We start from the raw sequence: 16,322 nt of genomic DNA, 5'->3' as shown, positions 1-16,322 counted from the left end.
GCATTTGTTGAGAAATTCGAGTCTGTTCCGCAGGCTTCTGTTCCTGCTTGCATTAGCGTAGTATTCGCAGCAAGGTGGGAGAAACCCGCATAGAGCGAAAGCCTCTTTGCCCGGGCATCTCCTCTGGGAAAGCACAGCATTTTTAGGGAAATCAGAATCGGGTCGGTAGAATGCGGCTGCTGCTTGCCTGATCTTGTCTCCACAGCTCAGTGTAATACACCCGCATGGAGCGAAATCCTCTTTGCCCGGGCATCTCCTCTGCCTTTGAGAGAAGGGTAGTTGCGCCTGTGGAAAGGACCTTAAGGAAAGGGACACGTCTGTCACTTCCCTCCCCCGGAGCATGTGTACGGAAGGTGCAGCACGCTGCCCCGGGGAAGAGATGGAGCCGTTGGCTTTTTTGTCAGGAATGGTCGTGAAGCAGGAGATCCGGAACTTTCTGGAACAGCGGGTCAGTGGAAAGACAAATGTCACCCACTCTCTGTATGGAGAGACGGAAGCCTGGTTGCGAAGGAGACACGAGGCGACGGCTAGGCCAGGGTCACGTGCTCCACTCTGAGGAAGAAGTCTGAGCAGAAGGCATGTCTGTCCTGGGCCTCTGGGCCTAAGGGACATTGGCTGCTTGGTCACCTGTTCCTGGAGCAGACATGTGCTTGCCGCCAGGCCCTGCATTCGCAGAAGTAGCTCCCTGAAAGAACGGGCAGTCAGAGGCCGTCTTCCTCCAGGATGTGGAAGCGTTCTCAAAAGCACGGGATGTCCGTGGAAGGAGTGGGGACAGTCCGTCACTGCTCCTCAACCCAGTGCACGGGCGGTGTGCAGCGATCCTGTCGCCTCTCCTCTCCTGTGGGGAAGCCACTGGCCGAGTCCCCGAGTACGCATGAGCGCCAGAGCAAAAGCCCTAACAGTGCCAACACCGGGAGATGGTAGTGTGCATAGTGTTTCACTCTAGGCCACGTACGCTACTGCAGTGTTTTGACTGTATCTGCTTAGTTCTTCTTGGCGGGGTGAACCCAGGACGCGAACATGGAACCCGGGAAGCAGGGCCCAAGAGGCACCATCTCTGTTGCATCTTTTCTTCCCTGACGCCTCAGTGCCACCCCCCAAAGCCTAGCTGAGGAAGCAGCAGCGAAGTGCCGTTCTCTCAAAGCTGAAAACATCTGCAAAAGCATAATAGCTGCTGGGAAATCAGAGTCGGTTCTGTGTGCTGCTCTTGCTGCTTGCCTTAGTCTTGTATTCGCAGCACTGTGGTAGTTACCCGCATACAGCGAAAGCCTCTTTGCCCGGGCATCCCCTCTGGGAAAGCACAGCATTCTTTGGGAAATCAGAATCGGGTCTGTGGGATGCGGCTGCTGCTTGCCTGAGCTTGTCTCCACAGGTCGGTGTAATACACCGGCGAGGAGCGAAATCCTCTGTCTCGGCATCCTCTCTGCATGAGAGAGAAACGTTCTTCCACCTGTAAAAAGAGCCTTAAGGAAAGGGACACGTCTGTCTCCACACTCCTCAGGAGAATGTGTAGAGAAGTGTAGCACGCAGCCCCGGGACAAGAGAAGGAGCCGTTGGTGTTATTGTCCGGAAATGGTCACGATGAGGAGAGCCGGCCCTGACAGGAAAGGTGGGCCGGTGGCAAGACAAGGGTCACCCGCTCCTTGTGCGGAGAGACGGAAGACTGGCGGCTAAGGGGACACGAGAGGACTAGGGCAGGAGCGCGTGCTCCACTCTGAAGGAGTCTAAAGAGAACGAAGGCCTTTTCTGTGCCTCTGGGCCCAAAGTGACAGCTGCCCTTTGGCCATCTGTCCATAGGGCAGACGTGGGCTTGATACCAGGAGCCCGGCCCTGAACTCGCAGAAACAGCTCCAAGAGGAACAGGCAGTTAGATACCGTCCTGCAACAGGATGTGGAAGCGTTCTCAAAAGCACGGGATGTCCGTGGAAGGAGTGGGGACAGTCCGTCACTGCTCCTCAACCCAGTGCACGGGCGGTGTGCAGGGATCCTGTCGCCTCTCCTCTCCTGTGGGGAAGCCACTGGTCTAGTCCCCGAGTACGCATGAGCGCCAGAGCAAAAGCCCTAGCAGTGCCAACACCGGGAGATGGTAGTGTGCATAGTGTTTCACTCTAGGCCACATACGCTACTGCAGTGCTGTGACTGTATCTGCTTAGTTCGTCTTGGCAGGGTGAACCCAGGACGTGAACATGGAACCCGGGAAGCAGGGCCCAAGAGGCACCAGCTCTGCTGCATCTTTTCTTCCCTGACGCGACAGAGCGACCCCCCAAAGCCTAGCTGAGGAAGCAGCAGCGAAGTGCCGTTCTCTCCAAGCTGAAAACATCTGCAAAAGCATAATAGCTTCTGGGAAATCAGAGTCGGTTCTATGTGCTGCTGTTGCTGCTTGCCTTAGTCTAGTATTCGCAGCGGATACGGTCTCGAAGCAGGAGAGCTGGTCCTGTCAGGAACAGCGGGCTGGTGGCAAGACAAGTGTCACCCGCTCTCTGTGTAGAGAGACGGAAGCCTGGCTACTAAGGAGACACCAGGTGACGACTAGGGCAGGGGCACATTCTCCACTCTGTGGAAGGAGTCTGTGCAGAAGGCATGCCTGTCCTGGGCCCCTGGGCCCAAGGAGACAGCAGCTCCTTGGCCACCTGTCCCTGATGCAGACATGTGCTTGCAACCAGGCGCCTACCCTGAACTCTCAGAAGTAGCTCCCTGAAGGTACGGGCCATCAGATGCCATCTACCTCGATGATGTGGAAGCATTCACGGAGGCACGGGGTGTCCGGGGAAGGAGTGAGGTTAGTCCCCCACAGCTCCACATCCTGTGCCCGGGCGGTGTGCAGGGATCCTGTCACCTCTCCTCTCCCCTTGGGGGAAGGCACTGGCCTAGTCCCCGAGTCCCCCTGAGCGCCAGAGCAAAGGGCCACGCGTTGCCTACACCGGGAGATGGTAGTGGGCATAGAGTGCCATCCTAGGCCACGCACGCTGCTGCGGGTTGTGGCTGTGTCTGCCTAGTTCAGCCAGGCAGGGTGAATCCAGAGCGTGAACATAGAGCCCAGGAAAGCAAGGCCTAAGGCACCAGCACTTCCGCAGCTCTTCTTCCGTTACGCGACAGAGAGAACGCCCAAAGCCTTCCTGAGGAAGCAGTGGCGAAGTGTGGTTCGCGGGAAGCCCAAATCTTCTGCCTGTGCATAGCAGGTTCTGGGAAATCAGAGTCGGTTCTGTGGGCTGCTGTTGCTGCTTGCCTTAACCTAGTATTCACAGCACAGTGAGAAAAACCCGCATAGAGCAAAAGCCTCTTTGTTCGTGCATCCCAAATGGGAAAGCACAGCATTCGCTGGGAAATCAGTGTCGGTTTTGTGGGATGCTGAAGCTGCTTGCCTGAACATAGTCTCTGAGGCATGGTGGGAGAAACCCGTATGGAGCGAAATCCTCTTAGCCCGGGCATTCCCTCTGCCTGGGAGAGAAGCATGGTTACCCCTGTGGAAAGAGCCTTAAGGAAAGAGACACGTCTGTGACTGCACTCCCAAGTAGCATGTCTGGGGAAGGCACAGCATGCCACCCCGGGAGAAGAGAATGAATACTTGGCCTTGCTGTCGGGAAAGGGTCGTGAAGCAGGAGAGCCTGCCATGGCAGGAACAGCGGGCGGGTGGCAAGACAAGTGTCACCGCAGTCTTTGATGACACTTTTGAGTCAAGGCTCATCTACTCTACAGATGAGACTACTCTGTAAAAATTTTAAAGGCAATATGTTCAAAGGCAACAACATGAATGAATGTTTGGTGGATTGCTTGGGTTTTCTATTCATGGTATCAGATGAGTTTAAGGAAGCATAATCCAATAAAAAATTTAATATTAATTTTAAAAAATAAGAAAAAACCATTTTAATACCTTTGCTTTTGTCGTTTCTACAAATGAAACTACAAGAAAGGGCTGAGAACATTTTCTTTTTTTCCTGTTTGTTTTTCTTCAATTTGGTCCTTCTCCTTAGGTCTCTGATCTAAGAATGCTTACACAGACTGTAGTGTAGAAAGGACAAAATATCATATTACAAAATATTCTATTCCTATCCTTTTGTATACCCAGAACAATAAGTTAATATATGTGCTGCCAAAGGAGCACACCAGAGCAAGAAGTTAAATGAAGATTGTACTGGGAAGATAAAACAATTATTCCATAAAATGAGTGGGCTTTGAATGGCACATGAAGGGCGGACTTATGAGTTAGGAAAAATATATATATATAAAGACTTAATGAAGGTTTAATTAAAGCATAACAACTATGCTGTATTACTGAAATATATTAAAATGGTGATATAGAAATACCTTGCCTATTACTTAATATCTCACAGAGTAACATCAAATCACCTATTAATCCTTTCTACTAACAGCTGTTCCTCTTTGTTTCACTTTACATAACATGTGATGGATTGACATTTGTAGAAATAAGGGGGAAACATGGAAGAAAGTGAACAATTAGAAAGGATCAAAATACAGTAATAAACCAGGTAAATAACCAGTGAATATTTACTATAATGTAAATATATGCTGTTTCAATGCATGCACATTTATAAACTGAGAATTTTCAGGAGTGACAGCCAATGTAGAAAATCTAGACGGTGTTATAGAACATTCCATAAAATCCTTTGCATTGGTTTAATACAGCCTGGTATAATATTTAGAAACCAGACTGTGTAATTTCTTTGAGCAGTTAAACATAGAAAAACATGGCTGAAATAATGATAAACACTTAACATTTACTTAAATTTTTGTTTATTTTTATCCTTTAATGCCCATATTGTGTTCATAATGTCCCAAGTATTTGTGGTTGTTAGAGAAAAGTATATTTGAAAATTTCCATGGGGAGGGGAAATGGTATCTGTTTGTAAAACAAAACAAAACAAAACAAAACAAAACAAAAACACAGGGCACCTTTCCTATGGTTGTGAGCTGCGCTTCCCTTACTGCTCAATGCATTTTCATTAACACCCACCTCACAGTCCATAGGCAGCCATCTGTGTTCCCATCTTTAAGAAATTTTATCCTACAAGTCTTTCCTCATGACACTGTTGCCTATGACATAAATCAAACAGACATTCAACCTCTTGGAATGGAATCAGAAACCCACAAAGCTGACTGCTGTCAGGACTCATAAGGAAGGCAATTAATACATTTATTATTTAGGAGAGGAGTTGTTTGCTTTCCAAAAATCCATGCAAAGTTGGAATGTTATCCGGAGTGTATATCAAACTAACGAAGCTAAAATGTCTTTTTATCTCAGGTTCACCCATTTGACAATCATTATATTTTCTCCTTGATCTCTGGTTTTGTCAGCTATGCTAGTGTCAGAACACTTAATTCATTCAGTCAATCAACAAAGACCTATTTAGTACTAATTTTTTGTGGGTGGGATGAATAAAACAAATATCTGCCACAATGGAGCATATGATCTAGAGTTTAAAATTCATATTTGAATTACTAACATACCACCACATACATGAATTACATACTTACCACCACAAATGTAAACAACACTTATAAAATTGAAAAAGAAATAGATGATAATGATGTTAAGAAGACCTTAATATTAAAAGCAATAAAATTGATATGTCTATTAGTAGAAATAAAAAATGGTCATATATTAACTAAAGTAAAATTTAGAGGTCCCTGGGTGACTCAATCGGTTAAGCAACTGCCTTTGTCTCAGGTCATGATCCCACGGTCCTGGGATTAAGACATGCATCGGGTCACTGCTGGGTAATAAGCCTGCCTCTCGATCTTCCTCTGCCTGCCCCTCTGCCAACTTGAGCTCTCTCTCTCTCTGTCAAATAAACAAAATCTTAAAAAAAAGATAAATATAAAGTAACACTTACTGAAGATTTGGGGACGGTGATGTCATCAAGATGGCAACATGGATGCATGGATGGCTCCTTATTTATTGCTAAAGGTAAATGTATAGTCAAAACCAGATTCTCCAATATTGTAATGGTGATATATAAATCATTTACTAGTCTAGTTTAAAAGTTTAAAAAAAAGCTTATTAAAAATAACTATAATTGCAATCATTTGTTATTAAAAGTACAATATAAAAATGATCTAAAATGTAAAAACATCAATAACCTGTTGTTACAGCAGAAGTATAAATTTTCTGTACACTATTGAAGTTCAGTTGTTTTAACATAAAATGGAAGGTTATAACTAACATATTTTATATAACCTTAATGGTAAATATAAAAAAATATGTAGTAGATACACAAAAGATTTTGATAAAGAAGTTAAAACATACTGCCACAAAAAGTCATTAGATTACAAAGAGAACAATACAGGAAATAAAGAGCAGAGCATGTACAAAAGAGCAAACAATTAACAGAAACAAAACAAATAAACACTGGGGAAAGAAAAAAATTTTTAAAAAAAGGGAGGGGAAGGCAAGCCATCATACAATTAACTATAAGTAACAAACTGATTGTTTCTGGAGGGGAGATGGGCAGGGGAATGGGCTAAGTCAGTAATAATTATTAGGAGGTCACTTGTGATGAGCATTGAATGTTATATGTAAATGGCAAATTACTAAATTCTACTCCTGAAACTAATATTACACTATATATTAACTAAAATTTAAATACATCATGAAATATAAAATGAATGAAAGGCAATAGTTAAGTCTTTAGCTATCAATAATTACTTTAAATGTAAGTGAATGGAATCATCCAGTTGGAAAACATAGAAAGGCTAGAATAGATTAAAAAGACAAACAAAAAACACAAGATCCAACAATATGTTGCATATAAAAGAATCACTTTAGCTTTAAGGACACACATGGGCAGAGAGAAGGGATGGAAAAAGATATTCCAAGCTAATTATAACAAAAGAAAACAAGGGTAGCAATAACTATAACAGACAAAATAGGGTTTATATAAGCTAAAAATCACCACAGTCATTATACAATAAGAAAAGTGTCATCAATTCATCCATACAGTAACTGTAAATATCATGTACCTAATATTGAGCCCCATAAATATATAAAACAAATACAAAACAAAAAGGAGAAATAAATAGCAATACAATAGTATCTGGGGACAATAATACCCCACTCTTACATATGGATAGATCATCCAGACAGAAAATCAATAAGAAAATAGTGAATTTAAACACTATGCATGGACAACTGGGTGGCTCAGTCAGTTAAGCCTTTGCCTTTGGCTCAGGTCGTGATCCCAGGGTCCTGAGATAGAGTCTCACATTGGGCTCCCTGCTCAGGAGGGGATCTTTTCCCTCTGTCTCTGCCCTTACCCCTTGCTCATTCTCTCTGCCCTGCTCTCTCTCTCTCAAACAAACAAACAAACAAAACAAAACAAAACAAAAAAACAAGAACTATGTGAAATGAACCTAACATATTTACAGGATATTCCATCCAATAGTATCATAATAAATATTCTTCTCAAACACACGTGGAAAATTGTCTAGGATAGATCACATTTTAAACCACAAAACAAGAGTCCCCCCAAAATCAATAATATAGAAAGCATATCGAGTATATTTCCAGACAAAATAATATGAAACTAGAAATTAATACAGAAGGAAATTTGGAAAATTTACAAATACACTGACATACACATTTTTAAACAAACAAAAAATCAAAAAAAGAAGACAAAGTGGGAATAAAAATACATCTTGAGGAACATAAAAAAATACATACCAAAAAATTATGAGAAGCAGCAAAGCAGTTATTAAAGGAAATTTTATAGCTATAAATGTGTATTTAAAAAGATTTCAAATAAAGAACTTAATATAACAGCTCAAAAAAACATCAAAAAGAACAAAGTAAACTTAAAAGTAGCAAAAGGAAGGAAAAAAATAAAAATTAGGGCAGAAATAAATGAAATATAGAATGAAAAAACTAGAAAGTTTTTTAAAATGGTAAATAAAATTAGACTTGGTAATGATAAAAAAAAGACAGCTAGACTAACTCAGAAAAATGAGAGAAGACTCAATAAAATAGAAATGAAAAAGGGGACATTATAACAGATACCACAGAAATATAAAGGATAAAAGACAGTTAAATGCCAGCAAATCAAAAGCCTAGAGGAAATGGACAAATTCCTATGGACATACAACCTATCAACACTGAATCATAAGGACATGAAAAATGTGAACAGACCAATAAGGGGTAAGGAGATTGAATCCATAATAAAAACCTTCTAACAAATAAAAGTCCAGAATCAGATGATGTCCACAGTGAATTCTACCAAACATTTTAAGAAGAAATAATACAAACACTTTTAAAACCCTTCCCAAAAAGTTGAAGTGGTTGAAATACTCTGAGGCACATTTCAAATCAGCAACAAAAAGAACTACTGGATCATATCCCTGATAAATAAAAAATGTAAAAATTCTATTCAAAATGCTACAAAACTGAATTCACCAGCACATATCAGTAAATGTGATGCATTATATTAATAGAATGATAAAAAAAAACTCATATGATCAATTCAACATATGCAGAAAAGGCATTTGACAAAATTCAAAACCCTTTCATAATAAAAATACCCACCACACATCAACACAATAAAAACCATACACATACATACACATCAACACAATAAAAACCACATATTCCATGGAAGGATTCAAGATGGCGGAGAAGTAGCAGGCTGAGACGACATCAGGTAGCAGGAGATCAGCTAAATAGCTTATCTAACCATTGCAAACACCTACAAGTCCAATGGAAGATCAAAGAGAAGGAGAGCAACAATTCTAGAAACAGAAAATTGATCACTTTCTGAAAGGTAGAACCGGCGGAAAAGTGAACCCAAAGAACGGGTAGGTAGACCGCGGGGGGAGGGGCCAGCTCCAGGCAAGCTGTGGAGCAACAGAGCACAAAATCAGTACTTTTTAAGTTTGATCCACTGAGGGATATCACCCCAGAGGCTAAACCAGAGTGAAGCCCAAGTGGGCTCAGCATAGCCCCAGGTCCCTCAGGGTCACAGAAGGACCAGTGGTATCTGAGTGTCACAGAACTCACAGGTATTAGTGTGGGGAAGCCGGCTACAGAGACAAAGCTGAGGAGTGAGCTCTCAACCCAGGGTTACTTTGAACCAGGCATAGGCAGGGTGAGCTTGGAGCATGGCCAAGGGCCAGGGAGACAGGAGTAATTGAGCTCTTTTCTCCAAGCACGGCCAGAGGCCAGGGAGATGAGAATGACCAAGGACTTTTCTCCAAGTGTGAATGACAGAGCGCTTCTCTCCAAGCATGGCCAGAGGCTGGGAAGATGGGAGTGATTAAACACTTTCCTCTGAGGGTGCACTGGGGAGCGAGGCCCTGAGCTCTCCACTCCTCTGGGCCGGATTGTGAGACCGCCATTATCATACCATCATCCAGAACTCTACAGAAAGCCTTCAGGGTACAAAAGCTCCCGGATTACTTAGCCCTACCCTAGGTAAGGGCAGGACAAATCCATCTTGGGCAAAGACACCTGAGAATCAATACAAAAGGCTCCTTCCCCAGAAGACCAACAAGAAACCCAGCCAAGAACAACTTCACTTACTAAGGAGAACAGTGGAATTCCAGAGGAGGAGAAAGCAAAACAAGGAATTCATGGCTTTCTCCCAATGATTCTTTAGTCTTGCAGTTATATGTTTTTTCTTTTTTCTTCTGCTAATTTTTTTAAACTTTTACCCTTTCCTCGTTTAATGATTTTTTAAACTAGTTTATTTTTAAAATATCTTACAAAAAAATAATCTATTTTGAACCTTCATTACTATAGTCATATTTTATCCTCCATTGTATCTAACTATATATTTTTTTACACATAGGGTTTTTTCTTCTAAAAAATTTGGAGTATAACTTATCCTAATACATCAAAATATACCCTAAATCTAGCTCCAAGATTGTTCTAGTGTCCAGCCTGAGCAAGTTCTCTCCAGGTTATCTTTCTGGTCCCAACCAACTTGCTCTATCAACTTATTTTTTAGAAATTAAATTTTTTCCCTCATTTTTATAGGTTTATTCCATCCCGTCATTGTGCCTACCCTTATATGTTTTGCATCCTTTAAAATCTTGGGAGGTAGTTTCTTCTAAGAGACCTAAATACTCCCCAAATTAAGTGAGTGACCCTGTTCTAGTCACAAGTCTAGTGTATATGTATATATATATTTTTTTTCTTTTTAAATATTTTTTCCTTGTTTTTTTTAACCTTTTTTCCCCCCTAGAACTTCTTTTTTATCCCCTTTCCTTCTCCCACAACTTGGGGTCTCTCCTGATTTGGTTAAAGCACATTTTCCTGGGGTCTTTACCACACTTTTAGCATTTTATTTGCTCCTTTATATATTCTTATCTTCTCAAAATGACAAGGTGGAAAAACTCACCACAAGAAAAAGAACAAGAAGCAGTACCAAAGGCTAGGGACCTAATCAAAACAGACATTGGTAATATGACAGAACTAGAGTTCAGAATGACAACTCTCAAGGTTGTAGCTGGGCTCGAAAAAGGCATGGAAGATATTAGAGAAACCCTCTCCAGAGAGATAAAAGCCCTTTCTGGAGAAATAAAAGAACTAAAATCTAACCAAGTTGAAATCAAAAGAGCTATTAATGAGGTGCAATAAAAAAATGGAAGTTCTTACTGCTAGGATAAATGAGGCAAAAGAATTAGTGATACAGAAGACCAAATGATGGAGAATAAAGAAGCTGAGCAAAAGAGAGACAAAGAAATACTGGACCACGAGGAGAGAATTTGAGAGCTAAGTGAAACCATAAGACGACATGACATTAGAATAATTGGGATCCCAGAAGAAGAAGAAAGAGAGAGGGGAGCAGAAGGTATATTGGAGAGAATTTTTGTAGAGAATTTCCCTAATATGGCAACGGGAACAAACATCAAAATCAAGGAGATACAAAGAATGACCCTCAAAATCAATAAAAATTGGTCCACACCCCGTAACCTGATAGTAAAATTTACAACTGTTAACGACAAAGAGAAAATCCTGAAAGCAGCCTGGGAGAAGAAGTCTGTATTGTACAACAGTAAAAACATTTGATTGGCAGCAGACTTACCCACAGAGACCTGGCAGGCCAGAAAGAACTGGCATGATATATTCAGAGTGTTCTGTGAGAAAAACATGAAGGCAAGAATACTATATACAGCTAGGCTATCATTGAAAAGAGAAGGAGAGATTAAAAATCTACCTGGACAAACAAAAGCTGAAATAATTTGCAAACACCAAACCAACTCTCCAGGAAATACTGAAAGGGGTCCTCTAAGCAAAGAGAGAGCCTAAAAGTAGTAGATCAGAAAGGAACAGAAACAATATACAGTAACAGTCACATTATAGGCAATACAATGCCACTAAATTCATATCTCTCAATAGTTACCCTGAATGTAAATGGCCTAAATGCACCAATTAAAAGACACAGGGTATCAGAATGGATAAAAAGCAAAACCCGTCAATATGCTGCCCAAGACTCATCATAGACCCGAAGACACCCCCAGATTTAAAGACAGGGGGTGGAAAACAATGTACCATGCTAATTGACATCAGAAGAAAGCTGGGGTGGCAATCCTTCTATCAGATCAATTAGATTTTAAGCCAAAGACTATAATAAGAGATGAAGAAGGACACTATATCATACTCAAAGGGTCTGTCCAACAAGAAGACCTAACAATTTTAAATATCTATGTCCTTAACATGGGAGCAGCCAACTATATAAACCAATTAATAACAAAATCAAAGAAACATATCAACAATAATAAAATAATAGTAGGGGAATTTAACACTCTCCTCATTGAAATGGACAGATCATCCAAGCAACAGATCAACAAGGAAAAAGGCCTTAAATGACACACTGGACAAGATGGACATCACAGGTATGTTCAACACATTCCAACCCAAAATAACAGAATACACATTCTTCTCTAGTGCACATGGAACATTCTCCAGAATTGACCACATCCTGGGTCATAAATCAGATCTCAACCATTATCAAAAGATTGGGATCATCCCCTACATATTCTCAGACCACAATGCTCTGAAACTAGAACTCAATCACAAGAGGAAACTTGGAAAAAACACAAATACATGGAGACTAAACCACATCCTTCTAAAAAATGAATTGGTCAACCAGGAAATTAAAGAAGAATTGAAAAAATTCATGGAAACAAATGATAATGAAAACAAAATTGATCAAGATCTGTGGGATACAGAAAAGGCAGTCCTGAGAGGAAAATATAAAGCTGTACAAGCCTTTCTCAAGAAACAAGAAAGATCTCAAATACACAACATAATCCTACACGTAAAGGAGTTGTAGAAAGAACAACAAAGCAAGCCTAAACCCAGCAAGAGAAGAGGAATAATAAAGATCAGAGCAGAAATCAATGAAATAGAAAGCAACAAAACAAAACAAAACAAAACACTACCAACAACAAAAAAAAACAATAGAACAAATTAATGAAACTAGGAGCTGGTTCTTTGAAAGAATTAATAAGATTGATAAACCCCTTTCCAGACTTATCAAGAAGAAAAGAGAAAGGACCCAAATAAATAAAATCATGAATGAACGAGGAGAGATCACAACCAACACCAAAGAAATACAAACAATTATAAGAACATACTATGAGCAACTCTACGGCAACAAATTCAAAAATCTGGAAGAAATGGGTACATTCCTAGAGACATATAAACTACCACAACTGAACCAGGAAGAAATAGAAAACCTGAACAGACCCATAACCAGTACGGAGATTGAAACTGTCATCAAAAATCTCCAAACAAACAAAAGCCCCGGGCCAGATGGCTTCCCAGGGGAATTCTACCAAACTTTTAAAGAAGAATTAATTCCTATTCTCCTGAAACAGTTCCCAAAAAATAGAAATGGAAGGAAAACTTCCAAACTCGTTTTTTCTGAGGCCAGCATCACCTTGATCCCCAAACCAGACATGGATCCCATCAATAAAGAGAACTTCAGACCAATATCCTTGATGAACACAGATGCGAAAATTCTCACCAAAATACTAGCCAATCAGATTCAACAGTACATTTAAAGGATTATTCACCACGACCAAGTGGGATTTATTCCAAGGCTACAAGGTTGGTTCAACATCTGCAAATCAATCAATGTGATACAACACATTAATAAAAGAAAGAACAAAAACCACATGATATTCTCCATAGATGCTGAAAAAGCATTTGACAAAGTGCAGTATCCTTTCCTGATTAAAACTTTCAAAGTGTAGGGATAGAGGGCACATATTATCAATATTATCAAAGCCATCTATGAAAAACCCACTGCAAATACCATTCTCAATGGAGAAAAACTCAATCCTATTCCGCTGGTGTCAGGAACATGGCAGGGATGTCCGTTATCATAACACTGCTGTTGAACATCGTACTAGAAGTACTAGCCTCAGCAATCAGACAACAAAAAGAAATTAAAGTCATTCAAATTTTTCCAGTTGGCAAAAGAGAAGTCAAACTATCACTGTTTGCAGATGATATGATACTGTATGTGGAAAACTTAAAGGACTCCACTCCAAATCTGCTCTAACTTGTATAGGAATTCTGTAAAGTGTCAGGATATAAAATCAATGCACAGAAATTGGTTGCATTTTTTTTATACCAACAAGACAGAAGAAATAGAAATTAAGGAGTGAATCCCATTTACAATTCCACCCCAAACCCTAAGATACCTAGGAATAAACCTAACCAAAGAGACAAAGAATTTATACTCAGAAAACTCTAAAGTGCTCATGAAAGAAATTGAAGAAGACACAAAGAAATGGAAATATGTTCCATGCTCCTGTATTGGAAGAACAAATATTGTGAAAATGTGTATGCTATCTAAAGCAATCTACACATTTAATGCAATCCCTATCAAAATTCCATCCATTTTTTTCAAAGAAATGGGACAAATAATCCTAAAATTTATATGGAACCAGAAAATACCTCGAGTCGCCAGAGGAATATTGAAAAAGAAAGCCAAAGTTGTTGGCATCACAATTCCAGACTTCAAGCTCTATGACAAAGTTGTCATCATCAAGATAGTAGGGAACTGTCACAAAAACAGACATAGATCAATGGAACAGAATAGAGAGCCCCAAAATACACCCTCAACTCCATGGTCAACTAATCTTCAACAAAACAGGAAGGAATGTCCAATGGAAAAAAGACAGCCTCTTCAACAAAAGGTGTTGGGAAAATGGAACAGCCACATGCAGAAAAATGAAATTGGACCATTTCCTTACACCATACATGAAAATAGACTGGAAATGGATGAAGAAGCATAATGTGAGAAAGGAATCCATCAAAATCCTTGAGGAGAGAACAGGTAGCAACCTCTTTGACCTCAGCCGCAGCAACATCTTCCTAGGAACAATGCCAAAGCCAAGGGAAGCAAGGGCAAAAATGAACTACTGGGATTTCATCAGATCAAAAAGCTTTTACACAGCAAAGGAAACAGTTAACAAAGCCAAAAGTTAACTGTCAGAATGGGAGAAGATATTTGCAAATGACATACCAGATAAAGGGCCAGTATCCCAAATCTATAAAGAGCTTATCAAACTCAACACCCTCAGAACAAATAATCCAATGAAGAAATGGGCAGAGGACATGAACAGACATTTCTGCAAAGAATATATCCAAATGGCCAACAGACACATGAAAAAATGCTCCACATCACTCGGCATCAGGGAAATACAAATCAAAACCAGAGTGAGATACCAACTCACACCTTTCAGAATGGCTAAAATGAACAAGTCATTCAATGACAGATGCTGGCGAGGATGTGGAGAAAGGGGGACCCTCATACACTGTACAGGGGAATGCAAGCTGGTGCAACCAGTCTGGAAAACAGCGTGGAAGTTCCTCAAAACGCTGAAAATAGAACTACCCTATGACCCAGTGATTGTATTACTGGGTATATACCCTAAATATACAAACGTGGCATTCTGAAGGGGCACATAAACCCAAATGTTTATAGCAGCAATGTCCACAATAGTTAAACTATGAAAAGAATCTGAATGTCCTTCAACAGATGAATCAATAAATAAGATGTGATATATATGTGCAATGGAATACTATGCAGCCATCAAAAGTAATGAAATCCTGCTATTTGTGATGACGTGGATGAATCTAGAGGGTATTATGCTTGGCGAAATAAATCAATCTGAGAAAGACAACTATCATATGATCTCCCTGATATGATGAAGTGGAGATGCAACATAGGCAGTTTGGGGGGTATGAAAAGAAAAATAAAAGAAGATGGGATTGGGAGGGAGACAAACCATAAAAGACTGAATCTCACAAAAGAGACTGAGGGTTGTTGGGGGGGGGTATTGGGAGAGGATGGTGGGGGTATGGACATTGGGGAGGGTATGAGCCATGGTGAGTGCTGTGAAATGTGTAAACCTGGTGATTCACAGACCTGTACTCCTAGGAATAAAAACACATTATATGTTTATTAAAAAATTTTAAAAATCCATTAAAAAAACACATATTGCAAGCCCAGAGCTAATCTCATATTCAATCAAAAAAGTTTGATAGTTTTCCCCTTAAAGATCAGAAACAAGACAAGTGTGTCCACTTTCACTACTCTCATTTGACATAGTACTGGATGTCCTAGGCAGAGAAACAAGGAGCACAAAGAAATAAAAGACTCCAAAAAAAAGGAAGAAGTAAAACTTTCTTTTTTTGGATAACATGAACTTACATGTAAAAAAATCCTAAATACTTCACAAAAAACATTTGAATAAACAAATTTAGTAAAGCTGCCAAATACAAGATCAATATATAAAAGACAAGAATTTTTTTTGTTTTGTTTTGTTTTTAATATGGAATGCTTCCCAGTTTTTCATGTCATCCTTGTTCAGTGATCACACTAATCTTCTCTGCATCATTCCAATTTTAGTATATGTGCTGCCAAAGTAAGCACAAGACAGGAGCATTTTAACACTCTAATGATGAACTATCTGAAAAATAAAGAAAACAATCTAATTCACAATAGCATCAAAAATAATAAAATACTTAGGAAAAGATTTAACTAAGAAGATGAAAGATCTGTACCCCATAAACTATGACATTGATAAAGAAATTGAAGGAGATACAAATGGAAAGATAGCCCATATTTATGAACGGTAAGAATTAACATTTTTAAAATGTCCATACTACCGGAAACCATCTGTAAATTCAATTCCTATCAAAAATCCAAAGTTAGGGGCACCTGGGTGGCTCAGTGGGTTGAGCCGCTGCCTTCGGCTCAGGTCATGATCCCAGGGTCCTGGGATCGAGCCCTGCATCAGGCTCTCTGCTCAGCAGGGAGCCTGCTTCCTCTTCTCTCTCTTCCTGCCTCTCT

At 40.3% G+C, this 16,322-nt stretch overlaps 1 non-coding gene across 1 annotated transcript; it reads right to left on the bottom strand.

Annotated features, from left to right (window-relative positions):
* Positions 1-15,795: 15,795 nt before the first annotated feature.
* On the bottom strand, positions 15,796-15,902 carry LOC131822337 (U6 spliceosomal RNA). The gene has a single exon (XR_009350213.1). It is a non-coding gene; the product is annotated as a U6 spliceosomal RNA (small nuclear RNA).
* Between the last annotated feature and the right edge of the window lie 420 nt (positions 15,903-16,322).

The sequence above is a fragment of the Mustela lutreola genome, chromosome X (genome assembly GCF_030435805.1).
Source record: "Mustela lutreola isolate mMusLut2 chromosome X, mMusLut2.pri, whole genome shotgun sequence".
Lineage (NCBI taxonomy): Eukaryota > Metazoa > Chordata > Mammalia > Carnivora > Mustelidae > Mustela > Mustela lutreola.
Note: the sequence above shows the minus strand (reverse complement) of the source record. Positions and strands in the feature narration are given on the sequence as shown.